The sequence below is a fragment of the Wyeomyia smithii genome, chromosome 3, assembly GCF_029784165.1.
Source record: "Wyeomyia smithii strain HCP4-BCI-WySm-NY-G18 chromosome 3, ASM2978416v1, whole genome shotgun sequence".
NCBI classification, from domain to species: Eukaryota; Metazoa; Arthropoda; class Insecta; order Diptera; family Culicidae; genus Wyeomyia; species Wyeomyia smithii.
Genome location: NC_073696.1, coordinates 141190233 through 141202443, shown reverse-complemented (window position 1 = coordinate 141202443; position 12211 = coordinate 141190233). Strand labels below are relative to the sequence as shown.

The 12211-nt window shown below is 37.2% G+C and overlaps 1 long non-coding RNA gene across 1 annotated transcript; it reads left to right on the top strand.

The window, feature by feature from the left end:
* The first annotated feature begins 1295 nt into the window (after positions 1-1295).
* On the top strand, positions 1296-2664 carry LOC129727475 (uncharacterized). Its single transcript, XR_008728535.1, has 4 exons — positions 1296-1446; positions 1498-1866; positions 2048-2259; positions 2326-2664. It is a non-coding gene; the product is annotated as an uncharacterized LOC129727475 (long non-coding RNA).
* Positions 2665-12211: the final 9547 nt, after the last annotated feature.

Here is a 12211-nt window from a genome sequence, read left to right as displayed (position 1 = left end):
CAGGCTTCTTCAACAGAGAAAGAAAATTTTATTTTTGGTGATGAAACGTTATAATTTAAACATTAAGTTTTATAAATAAAAGAAAGGTTACATTGTAGAACTGTTTTCATTTGAAAATCGAATAAAAATCATTAGAACTTCGGTAAACTTTCATTTGAGATTAAAAATCCAAACACTTTATGCCTATGTGTCATAAAACGCGAATTGAAAGTGTTTTCCTTTTGAAAATGAGGTGTTGCACGATAAACAATTCTAAAGTGTTTCGCATATGAATTCTATGTTTTGATCAGTAGGGCGAAATCAAGTGCAATACACTTTATAATGTCGTGTCAATTTCTTTCAGTGTAGGGCGAATTCAAGTGCAAAACAGAGTCTATGGTATATAGAGTCGCACGAAGAGAAAATCTATCGTTTCGGCAACACAGTTTTTGTGCCGTTTGTTGCCAAGAACTATACAGTTCTGCTTTTCACCATGCATAAGCGAATATCATTTTTTGAAATTCTTCACAAGGTACACAGTTTTGAAAGATTACACCGGTGATGTTTTGTTAAATTTAAGTGAACCAGTGTACAGGTTTAATGTTGGATTAAAATGTGTAAGTAAAACTTCGGAAAAACACATATTCTTTATTACGCTCAATTACAACACTTTTCATCCACTCCTAACATTATCACCTTGTTTATTTACATTGCTCGATTGGTACCCTCGTTTGACACTGATTTGGTTCCTTTGGTTTCATCTTTGCGGGACTCTTAAACATAGACTCTGGTGCAAAACACTTTATAATGTCGTGTCCATTTCTTTCAGTGCAGATGGCAAGTCCATATGCCTAGAGTGCCTACACTCAAAATAATATAAACTTTTTTTATATACTTCTTATCCTATTATTTTGAATGTACAGTGGGTTTTTAATTTTATGCTGCCAATAGTATTAACTCGAAAATGTGGCAATTACCGTTTTCATAAGTAGAATGTTATAGGATTTAATGATTATCTCTATAGCACAATACTCATAAATATTTTAATGAAAAGTATTAGTGCAATCCAAATTCGCAAAAATAAATCAATCATAATAATTATTCATCAATAATATTAGTTTTAAATCAACTCGTTGGCTTAATCTGCATCTAAATGTAAATATATAATTTATGCAGAAAAATTCATGACATCAATCATCATGAATTTTTGCAATTGACGCAAGAACTTTAAACGTATGTGTAACACCTATGGATAGTATATTACCCATTGTTAAGATTCATTTCGTTTCTCATTCTGTATATTATGTTCCCATATTTTTTTTTATGGGGCGATGAAGCAGAATTGAAGTTTGTCAAACCTTCTCTTTTTTCTCAAGATGGCCGATGAAACAGTCCGAACACTTTCTGATTTATCAATCTTGTTTTCAGAACTAGATATACCGGAGAAATTTTGTGAAATATTCCTCGGTAAGTAATGGGTTTTGCATTGTAAATAAATAATTAGAAAGTTTCTTTCAGATATTAAAACTTTGATATCATTATCGGCAGTTAAAATCATCGATAAATTTTCTAATGGTGGTATTGCTCCTGAAATTTACGAAACATATTTCAGTGAATTATATAAATGGAAGTCCCATGATATTGTTCCAGTAATATTGAAGGACCTAGATTTACCGTTAGAATTTTTCAACTTGTGGAAAGATAAGGATTTCTTTACAGATCGAAGACGGTAGCTTATCTTTTTTCTGTTTTGCAGACTTTCACCTTGGCATTCAGGATTTGCAAAGCATCTCGCCGGATGAGTTGAATGTCATTTTGGATCGTTCTCAAATTAACTGGGATCAAGAAGAAATTAATAGAATACTTGTAAGCTGGCGAGGTGTAAAGGTATGATTTTGTATTTTGATTTTGATATAGAATATAATTCAATTATTGAAAAGTCATCATGAAGTTCAACCATGAGCAAGTACATACCGCTTGATGGCTTTACTTTAAATACATGTTCTACATATTCTGACATAATATTAAGATGAAAACGAGACGTAAACTGGTTGTATTTTTATTCTAGGGTATCGAGATTCTCGACTTCGAAGAAATTGATGCAATCGAAAAAGAATATTCACCCGAAAGTGTCGCGTATATAGGAGACAACAAAGCTGTGAGTGATAACTTCGCAAACCTCAGTAACGGTTTTGACCAGTCGAATTTACAAGCGCAGGGAGCATTTAAGGAAACGCAAAGTGGCGATAGAAATACTAATGAAGATAATTGTCATTTTTGGTTATTACTTAGAGAAAACGATGCTCGGTCTGTAGAGGAAAGCTGATGATTTTTCTCGAATTTCAGGTGATGATTGTATTGTAGATGTACACAGCCAAACAGACTTGGTGAACGAAGCGGATAGTAGCGATATCCACGATCAAAGTGTAGTTATTAGTTACACTGACAACGCGGATTGCCAAACCTCAAATGTTGCGACTGTAGCAGGGTGTAACATAACACAAAGTTGTTCGGGAGAAACATCTGGTAGATATTTTAAAATACTATAAGGGTGAAACGATTCAATGGACTATATTAACATATGGATGTTAAGCATAGTTCAAACAAAACAGATGCAATATAAAATAATGTATTGAATAGCAGTAGATTTCCAAATAATAATTCAAATAAAAATAAATTAAATTATATTATATTATCATTTCTAACATATGCTTTTTATATTTAATTTTATTTTTTAATAATGTTGGATTCAATTATATATACCATACTTCGTATAACCTTTTTTGTTCGCCTTCAAGTTTAATATGACTTATAATGTAAATCTTTTCACTATACATGATATGATGACATATTAAAAGAGTTAAAACCAATGAAACATTAGAGTTATGTGTGATAGACTTGCATGTTATTTGTTCGTATCGTATCGACTGTATATGGTGCAAATGATGCTTCCTATGTTTGACGAAGAGTAAATTCTAAAAGATTTTATCTATTGCACCATTCTATAGTAGTTCCCTCATAGCAATAACGCTTATTTTTTTTGAGTGTATATATAACTAGAGTGGCGCCGTGTCATCCAAAGTAACGCTTGTAACACTGAACATCCTTTCTCTTTTCCCCGCACGTATTAATTAGGTTGTTTGCTCAATTGGAATGACACTGACAGATAATTTTTATTCCAATTTTGACAGTGTCGCCACTCTATATATTTACAGGCACTCTACGTATGCCGTTTTCGTTTTTGCGGTGTAGCTACCCCGCGGACTACACTTTGTCCTATCCAAGGGAATGATATGGTAGCCTTCAAGCGTTACGAACATCTATTTCTGTACCGTTTATCCCAAAACTACTTTCTCTGCTGTCACAGTTTGCTTCACTTTGTTTTGGGGCACAATTGATAAACTAAATATCACTTAGAATATCACATACCATGTAAAAACCTTGAGAAATTGCTCAAAACTGTCTGATATGCTATCAATAATTGCAGTCAACATTTAACCGGTTTGCCCGAATCGACATAAGATAAGGGTAAACTGACCATTTTTCGGGTGCCAGTGCCAGTGATGTTGGTGTCATATGTATGGTAGCTGACAGCGATACCATCCCCGTGGTCCTATCACTGTTTTTTTTTTTCATTTTCCGAACTACCCTTTTTCTGTCCCGGACAGTCCGCGAAAGAAACAGGGTGCAGTTTTGAAGACACCAACACATTCACACGTATGTGTCAAAATAAAAAAAAAATGTGGCAAAATCGGTTTGCTTTGATTACACAGTGCAACAATTTTTTTGCCTTTGCTCCTATGTATGATTTTTTGATGAAGTTTGATGCGAAAATAAATTCCCCTGAGTTTGAACATTAAACATTGAGAAACCGGTAATTTTTGTGGTTTTTTCGACACCATTTTGTTTTGAAGCCAAATATCAAAATTCTAAGAGTTTGTCCACATATTAGCATCCTTTTACTCATCCTTTGAAAAAAAAAAAACAGATCTTAAATCGGACAAAAACTGAGCTCAAAATGGTGATTCTACGAAACCGGTTTTGGCATAGTTTTAGTAGGGTAGATGATCCAATAGTTGTGGTAGCACCAATAGTTGCGGCGCTTTTAAATTCATCGTTTAAACTAATTAGAACCGAATTGCTTATGCTACATGTTGAAGAAATAATAGATTAAACATAAGTACATATGTTACTACAACAATATATACTGAAAATATCCAAATTACTGAAGAATACTGTATTTTTCAGAAACATACCCGGAAGGCACCACTCACTACCCATTTCCTTATTTTGTCCACGATTGTTTTAAGATATGTGTGTGGTTTTAGTGCGATTATTACTCATATAATTATTTTCCCAGATAACAGTTTATTATGGAAACTGTTGCACAGGTGAAGTTCGTTAATAGATGATAATATTATTTATAAATTACTTCCTCCACTATTGGATCACAGGATACACTATGCTCTTATAGTTGCGGTATGTTTCGCAGTTCTGATTCACGTTTATCAGAACATATGTATGTGGGACTACTTGTGTATATTAGGGACAAGCAAGTACTAGGGGACATACCTAAATGATGTAACTTATTACTGTTAAATTTTTGAACCCCACCTTCCCCTGCCACCGTGTGTTAACCATACTTCATACATGATCGGCCACAAAAGCTATCGCTCTCACCCCTAAAATGCTGTATTATGCATTTATGACCTCTTAATCGATGCTTATCCACTGCTTCTGGTCATGTAATTCTTTTAACGAGCCTTTCACAGCTTCTTACTTATTGGCTATAGAGAGAGCTTATCGTAGCAATTGAGGATTGCAACGATTTTTGTCGAAAATTGTTAATAATTTTATTTGACATAGCTTCTAATGGTTCAACACCAGTAAGTCTATGTAATTCGAGTGTACCAAACCATGGAGGACGCTTCAAAATCATTTTCAGAATTTTATTTTGAATCCTTTGGAGCGTTTTCTCCCTTGTTGAACAGCAACTTGACCAGATCGGTACAGCATAAAGCATTGCTGGTCTAAAAATTTGTTTGTAAATCAAAAGTTTGTTCTTTAACAAAGTTTAGAATTCCTGTTAATGAGAGGATATAAACATCTCGTATATTTGATGCACTTGGCTTGTATACTCTCAATGTGCTCTTTGAAAATAAGTTTTTATCATAAATTAGTCCCAAGTACTTAACCTTGTCGGACCAACTTAAAATAACCCCATTCATCTTGACAACGTGATTATTGTTTGGCTTGAGGAAAGAAGCCCTAGGCTTATGCGGAAAAATGATCATTTGAGTTTTAGTAGCATTGGGAGAGATTTTCCACTTTTGCAAGTAGGAAGAAAAAGTATCTAAACTTTTCTGCAATCGACTGTATATGACATGAAGACTTTTTCCTTTTACGGAAATGCTTGTGTCATCGCAGAACAATGACTTTGTGCATCCTGGAGGCAAATCAGGAAGATCTGAAGTAAATATGTTGTACAGGACTGAACCCAAGACTGAACCTTGAGGTACACCTGCTCTGACAGGAAATCTATCAGATTTTGAATTCTGATAGACAACCTGCAGAGTTCGATCAGTAAGATAATTTTTTAAAATTTTGATTAGGAAAATTGGAAAATTAAAAGTTTGCAATTTCGCAATCAAACTTTTATGCCAAACACTGTCGAATGCTTTTTCTATGTCTAAAAGAGCAGCTCCAGTGGAATAACCTTCAGATCAGTAAGATAATTTTTTAAAATTTTGATTAGGAAAATTGGAAAATTAAAAGTTTGCAATTTCGCAATCAAACTTTTATGCCAAACACTGTCGAATGCTTTTTCTATGTCTAAAAGAGCAGCTCCAGTGGAATAACCTCCAGATTTGTTAGCTCGTATCATATTAGTAAGTCTGAGCAATTGATGAGTTGTGGAATGCCCATGGCGAAATCCAAACTGTTCATTTGCAAAAATTGAATTTTCGTTGATGTGTGACATCATTCTGTTAAGAATAATTCTCTCAAACAGTTTACTTATTGAAGAAAGCAAACTGATTGGTCGATAACTTGAAACTTCAGCTGGGTTCTTATCCGGTTTTAAAATTGGAGCAATTTTTGCATTTTTCATAACTTGGGAAAATATGCAATTTTGAAGCAGCAATTGAAAATTTTTACTGAAATTTCCATTGCGCTCTCAGTGAGATGTTTGATCAGTATATTAAAGATTCCATCGTCACCAGGTGCTTTCATATTTTTGAAATTTTTAATAATTGATTTAATCTCATTCAAGTTAGTTTCAATTATTTCTGCAGGTAAAAAATTCTGGGAAGAAATTAAATCAAATTGACGTGTGACTTCATTTTCAATTGGACTCACAAAATTCAAATTTGAGTTATGAACACTCTCAAACTGCTGAGCAAGTCTTTAAGCCTTTTGTTCATTGGATACAAGAAAACGTTCACCATCTTTCAAAACTGGAATAGGCTTTGAAGGTTTATTAAGAATCTTCGACAGCTTCCAAAAAGGTTTTGAATATGGTTTCAATTTTTCAACTTTAGTCTCAAAATTTTGATTTCTCAGAAGAGTAAATCTATGTTTAATCTCTTTCTGTAAATCTTTATAAATAGTTTTAAAAACAGGGTCACGAGAACGTTGATATTGACGTCTGCGGACATTTTTCAAACGAATTAGAAGTTGAAGATTTTCGTCAATTATTGGTGAATCAAATTTCATTTGAGCCTTTGGAACAGAATAATTCCTGGCATCAACAATTGCACATTTTAATGCTTCCAAAGCGGAATCAATATTCACTTCGTTTTGCAAATCAAGCTCGTTATTGAAATTTCTCTCAATATGAGTTTTGTATCTTTCCCAATTAGCCTTGTTATAATTAAAAACAGAGCTCATAGGGTTTAAAACTGATTCATGTGATAAAGAAAAAGTTATTGGAAGATGGTCAGAATCAAAGTCAGCATGTGTGATCAAATCACTGCATACATGACTTTGATCTGTAAGCACCAAATCAATTGTTGAAGGGTTTCTTACAGAAGAAAAGCATGTAGGACTATTCGGAGACAAAATAGAATAGTATCCTGAAGAACAATCATTGAATAAAAATTTGCCATTGGAATTACTTTGAGAATTATTCCATGTGTTTAGCGTTAGAATCGCCGATTATAAAAAATTTCGAGCGATTTCTGGTGAGTTTTTGTTAATCACCTTTAAAATAATTTTTGTGCTCGCGTGTGCATTGAAATGGTAAATATGCTGCGGCAATAAATAAAATCCCAAGTTCAGTTTGAACTTCGATTCCCAAAGTTTCAATAACTTTCGTCTCAAGATGGGAAAGAGCACGATGTTTGATTCGGCGATGAATAACAATTGCAACTCCATCGCCGGAACCCTGAATCCTATCATATCTATGAACCACGTAATTGGGATCATAATTTAATTTTATGTTAGGTTTTAAAAATGTTTCAGTAATAATTGCAATATGCACATTATTTACTGTTAAAAAATTAAAAAGCTCATTCTCATTGGCCTTCAATGAGCGAGCATTCCAATTTAATAATTTAATTGTTTTATTTAAAATCATTGCTAAATTTTAAATTAGAAACAATTTTAATTGTAAAATTTGTGCCTATTTGAATGGCTTCAAACATTGATTTTGCCTGCAACATGGCGTTCATAAGATCGAACATTGCCTGTTGCAAAAAAGAAAGTTTACCTGTCGTAATAGGCCCCAGGCAGTTGACATTAGAAAAACTACCTGTAACCTGTGCATAAGTTAAACGGGTATGCAAAGGAGTAAGTAAACTATGCGTCACTGGTACGCTTGGAGAATTTTGTTTTGAAGTTTGTTTTGAATTTTGTTTACCTTGCCTTGCCTTAACAATTGTTAATCGTGCTGGGCATTGATAAAAATTCGACATATGGTTGCCGTTACAATTCGCACAGCGAAAATTTTTACTCTCTTTCACAGGACATGTGTCCTTTTTGTGAGAAGAGTCTCCACAAATGAGGCATTTTTGGTTCATGTTACAAAACTTTGAACCATGGCCATACCGTTGGCAAACACGGCATTGGGTGATATGCTTTTCACCTCCGCCAAACTTTCGATATAATTCCCATTTTACACGCACCTCATTCGTTGTTTTGCTTTCGTCTTGATTAGACGCAAATTGTTTATCTCCGTTTGATTCGCAAAATAACAATACACGAGTTATCGTACGGGTGTTTTTTTTTTCGATTAGTTCTTGTGTGCGATAACAATAGCCTGCAATATATCGGCAGAAACATCTTCTGCACACTGGTAGGGGCAGGCTACCCCGCCAGTGATCCGATACGCAGCTGATATATCAGCAAGAATAATTCTCCCGCACCGCTGTTACCCCGCTAGCAGCACGGACCACCATACGATCGAGCGAGTGGAAGTCAACTACAAGTGGCATCTACAAGGTCGCGTGTAGGATACGGCCACTGTGTCACAACACGAAGCTGGATCGTCATTGTTTGTTCTGCGGAGACGCTCGATTAATCCTACTATCAGCCGTGAGGTCGTGACTTAGACGTTCGGTGAAGTATTCACTTTAGAATTTTTATCATTATTATTAATAGTATTATTATTATTGTTATTATTATAATTATTATTACTATTATTATTATTATTATTATATTTATTATTATTATTATTATTATTATTATTATTATTATTATTATTATTATTATTATTATTATTATTATTATTATTATTATTATTATTATTACTATTGTTATTAGTATTAGTATTACTGCCTTTTTTTTTATTTTGATCCATTGTAGTTTGAAAAATTGTTTTCAAAATTTAATAGCAACTACTTGACCCCCCCCCCCACATTCGAATATTTATCGTTTGTGTGCGGTAGAGCGTAACGCTCCCGCAAAATGGACGACATGCAGGTGCAACTATTCCTGGATGTGGAAACAACTGGGGAAGAGATTGAGATCTCCCCCATCAATTCCCCTCTACCTTCCCCGCTACCTAGCCCCGTACCAAGGGTACCGGCAACACGGGTGAAAGCTTACCCAGATGCTTCGAAAGGTCCGTTCGTAGTTTACTTCAGGCCCATAAAGAAGCCTCTAAATATAATTCAAATTGGCAAGGACCTGGCAAAACAGTTTTCGGACGTAACCGAAATTACAAAGGTTAGACCGAACAAACTGCGAGTTGTTGTGAGTAGCTTGAAGCAAGCAAACGCAATTGCTAGCTACGAGCTCTTCACGAGAGAGTACCGCGTGTACATCCCTGCCAAGGACGTGGAGATCGACGGTGTGGTTACCGAAGGAAGCCTCACGGTCGATGACATTTTGCGTCACGGGGTTGGCTGCTTCAAGAACCCCCTGATTCAAGATGTAAAGATACTGGATGTCAAGCAATTGCATTCAGTATCCATCGAAGAAGGGAAGAAGAAATTCTTCCCTTCGGATTCCTTCCGTGTAACATTCGCCGGATCCGCACTGCCGAACTACATCTCTTTGGACAGGGTTCGTCTGCCTGTACGCCTGTTCGTACCGCGGGTCATGCATTGCCAAAACTGCAAGCAGTTAGGTCATACAGCCACCTACTGCTGCAACAAGGCACGCTGCAGCAAGTGCGGAGGCAATCATGCTGAGACCGCTTGCAGTGAGGATACTGAAAAGTGTCTTTACTGCGAGGGAACTCGGCATGACCTTTCGGCGTGTCCCGCGTACAAACAGCGCGAGGAAAAAATAAAGCGTTCCCTCAAGGAACGATCAAAGCGCTCTTTCGCAGAAATGCTGAAGAGTGCTGAGCCACCCTCGACAGGAAACATCTTTTCCTTTTTGCCAACCGATGAGGGTACATCTGACGATCCCCTCGAAGGGTGTTCTTATGCCATGCCAGAAGGATCTAGGAAGAGGAGAATGATCAACTCTCCTAATCTTTCTCGCAAAGGTCGCAAGATAACCCCTAGCGGAATGACCAATAAGCCAACACAAAAAGGAAGCGGTGAAGAAAAACCGAAGCAAGTACCTCCCGGTTTTAATTTTAAATCAAACCAGGAGTACCCACCGCTTCCTGGGGCACCAAAAACCCCTCGTGCACCCATTTCTCGATCAAAAGATAAAAAAGAAACAGGGTTCATAAAATTTTCTGATATTGTGGACTGGATATTTAAAACATTCAACATACCAGATCCCCTACAAAATATTCTTCTTGCCCTTCTTCCTACAGTGAAAACCTTTTTGATGCAACTAGCAGCAACTTGGCCCCTCATTTCAGCTATCATATCTTTCGATGACTAATACGGCGAAAGAGGTTAGGAATTTTATCACTGTATTACAGTGGAATTGCAGAAGTATCATCCCCAAATTCGATCTATTTTCTCATTTAATAAATACATACAATTGTGACGCATTTGCGCTCTGTGAAACCTTTCTCAATTCAAACGATCAACTCAATTTCCACGATTTTAACATTATTCGTCGAGATCGAGACTCACACGGTGGAGGGGTACTTTTAGGGATTAAAAAGTGCTATTCCTTCTTCCGAATCGACCTCCCCTCGATCTCGAATATTGAAGTCGTTGCCATTCAAACGAATATGAATGGAAAAGACCTATGCCTTGTTTCGTTATATATGCCTCAATCCGCGCGGATTGAACAGAAGCATCTCACTGATATAGCAGAGTTGCTTCCCGCGCCTTTTTTTATATTGGGAGATTTTAATTCCCACTGTTCGCTATGGGGGTCGCTGTACGACGACAACCGATCTTCTTCAATCTGTAACTTGATCGACGACTTCAATATGACAGTTTTGAATACTGGGGAAGCGACACGTGTACCTAATCCTCCAGCACGTGAAAGCGTGCTTGACCTATCCCTTTGCTCGACATCACTAGCGTTAGATTGCCGGTGGAAAGTAATCAACGATCCCCACGGTAGTGATCATCTTCCAATCGTTATATCAATTGCTAATGGTTCAACTTCCCCGAACCCAATCAATATTTCCTACGACCTTACACGTAATATTGATTGGAAGTGTTATGAGTCTATTATAGCGCAATCTATCGAGACTCACGAGGAACTTCCTCCGGAGGAAGAATACGCGTTCTTAGCTGGCTTGATAATCGACGCCGCGACTCAAGCTCAGACGAAACCGATACCCGGGGTAACGATTAGACAGCGCCCTCCCAACAAATGGTGGGACAAAGAGTGCTCTGAGCTGTACGCGCGAAGGTCCGCGGCGTATAAGGACTACCGGGAGTACGGCACTGTCAACCTGCTTCGAAAGTACGAGGCACTGGGCAGGCAGATGAAGAGCTTAGTAAAGGCGAAAAAACGCGGGTACTGGCGGCGGTTCGTAAACGCGTTGTCCAGGGAAACAGCGATGAGCACTCTTTGGGATACCGCCAGGCGCATGCGGAACCGTGACGTTTCGAATGAAAGCGAGGAGTATTCAGATCGCTGGATACTCGATTTTGCCAAAAAGGTCTGTCCGGACTCTGTACCGGAACAGAAAACCTTTCGCGACGCGTTATTAGTAACTACGGAAGAGCCTCCATTTTCGATGTTGGAATTTTCAATGGCTCTCCTGTCGTGCAACAATAAGGCTCCAGGGTTGGATAGAATAAAATTCAACCTGTTGAAGAATCTACCCGACTCTGCAAAAAGACGCTTGTTGAATTTGTTCAACAAGTTTCTTGAGCTAAATATTGTTCCGCATGACTGGAGGGAGGTAAAAGTCATTGCTATTCGGAAACCCGGGAAACCTGCCTCTGATCACAATTCATATAGGCCGATTGCGATGCTCTCTTGCCTCCGGAAATTAATGGAGAAAATGATCCTCTTACGGTTAGACAAATGGGTCGAAACAAACGGGTTACTTTCAGATACTCAATTTGGCTTTCGCCGGGGCAAAGGGACGAACGATTGCCTAGCGTTGCTTTCTACTGAAATTCAACTAGCCTTTGCTCGAAAAGAGCAAATGGCTTCTGCGTTCATGGATATTAAGGGGGCTTTTGACTCTGTCTCTGTAGAAGTTTTAAGCGCGAAACTTCATTCGCAGGGACTTTCACCAAATTTGAATAACTTTTTGCTCAATTTGTTGTCAGAAAAGCATATGTATTTCTCACATGGCGATTCGACAACTTCCCGAATTAGTTACATGGGCCTCCCCCAGGGCTCATGTTTAAGTCCTCTCTTATATAATTTTTACGTCAATGACATCGATGAATGTCTTGCAAATTCATGC